The following is a 1,960-nucleotide window of genomic DNA, read 5'->3' as shown; positions in this document are numbered from 1 at the left end:
CCTCTTCCCTCATCCCTCTCTCCTATAACCCCGGGGCTTTAGCAAGATAGCTCCAGGAATTCCAGATAGGGCTGCACCTTGGCCAACCCCTGAAGAGTGGGTCTGAGGCTTGAATGCCCACCCAGGGCTGAAAGAAAAGTGTATGGCAGCTCTCCCACATCTGACTGACTAGAGAATAGGCAAAACTTTGGCAGGGCATGGGTCTTCCCCTCCTCTTCCCCAGCCCCCCCCCCTTTTTTTTGTTCCCAACAGAATACTACTCAGCCGTTAAAAATGATGAATTCATGAAATTCTTAGGTTAGTGGATGGAACTAGAAAATGTCATCCTGAATGAGTTAACCCAATCACAAAAGAACATGCATGGTATGCACTCACTGCTAAGTGGATATTAGACCAGAAGTTCAGATACCTAAGATACAATTCACACACCACATGAAGCTCAAGAAGAAGGAAGACCACAATGTGGATACTTTGGTTCTTAGAAGGGCAATCAAAGCATCCATGGGAGGAGAAACTGAAGGAAAGATCATCCAATGACTGTCCCACCTGGGGATCCATCACATATACAGTTACCAAACCCAGACACTATTGGTAACTGTTGGCTCCTGTCACAACTGCTTGCTGACAGGAACCTGATATAGCTGACTCCTGAGAGGCTCTGCCAGTGCCCGAAAAATCAGAAGTGGATGCTCACATCCATCCATTGGACTGAGCATAGGGTCCCCAATGGAGGAGCTAGAGAAAGGACCCAACGAGCTGAACGGGTTTGCTGTCCCAGAGGAGGAACAACATTATGAACCATCCAGTACCTCCAGAACTCGGGGACTAAACAACCAACCAAAGAGTACACATGGTGGGACTCATGGGTCCAGCTGCATATGTAGGAGAGGATGACCTTGTGGGACATCAATGAGAGGAGTGGCCTTCGGTCCTGTGATGGCTCAATGCCCCAGTGTAGGTGAATGGCAGGACAAGGAACCAGGAATGGTTGAGTTAGTGAGCAAGGGGCAGGGGAATAGGATGTGGGGGGGATTGAGAGGGGAAATGAGGAAAGTGGATAAAATTTGAAATGTAAATAAAGAAAATACCTAATTAAAAAAGAAATGCAGTTTAAAGATTTGTGATAAAAGAAGAAGAGAGTTCATGAATGGGAAGTTAATTCCCTTCTTGGAAGAAGCTCACTGGTTTCAGAATACCAATAATACTCATAATTGATTTAATCAGCCTCTGGTTAAGGATACAAACAATAACCATAACATAATTAAATATTTCTGATTTTATTTTTAGTTTGGTTAGAGGGCCATGGCAAAGTGCAGTAGTCAGACTACTAAGGTGTGTATAATTTGCATATCTGTATGTAGTCAAGCCTCGTATTCATGACCCTGAACGTTCATATTTTTTTTACTTTAATTGGTGGCTGCTTGAGTTTTCATCTGAATGTTTGCTGTTCCGTAGAATCTAGATCACAGTTGTAAATTGAAATTTGGGCTCTGGGTTTTCCTCCTTGGTGTATGCAGGAATTAAGGATTTTTGGAGGATTGGGGGGAGGCATAATGGCTCCTTAATCCCAGCACTTGGGTGGCAGAGGCAGCTGGATCTCTGAGTATGAGGTCAGAATGGTCTACAGAGTGAGCTACAGGTACAGCCAATAGTACACAGAAAAAAAATATTTCTTGATTAACAAAACAAAATAAAACAAAACAAAAATCTAAAAAAGAATGTTTTTTTTTTTTTTTTTTTTTTTTTTTGAAAGTTTTTATTACTTGGAGGTGGCCATACTAAGCAAATTCAGCCAGCCTCAGAAAGGACTATCCGTTTAGCACACAGGTCTTTGGAGTAAATTGCAGATCAAACACGATAGTGAATTTTTTTTTTTTTTTTTTTTTTTTTGCCTAAAGAAAATTAACATGATGGCAGTATTGTATATGTCTCACAGATACTTTGAAATTCAGAAACCCAA

Source organism: Mus pahari, chromosome 17 (genome assembly GCF_900095145.1).
Source record: "Mus pahari chromosome 17, PAHARI_EIJ_v1.1, whole genome shotgun sequence".
NCBI classification, from domain to species: Eukaryota; Metazoa; Chordata; class Mammalia; order Rodentia; family Muridae; genus Mus; species Mus pahari.
The sequence above is the reverse complement of the archived record's forward strand: the minus strand, read 5'-3'. Positions refer to the sequence as shown.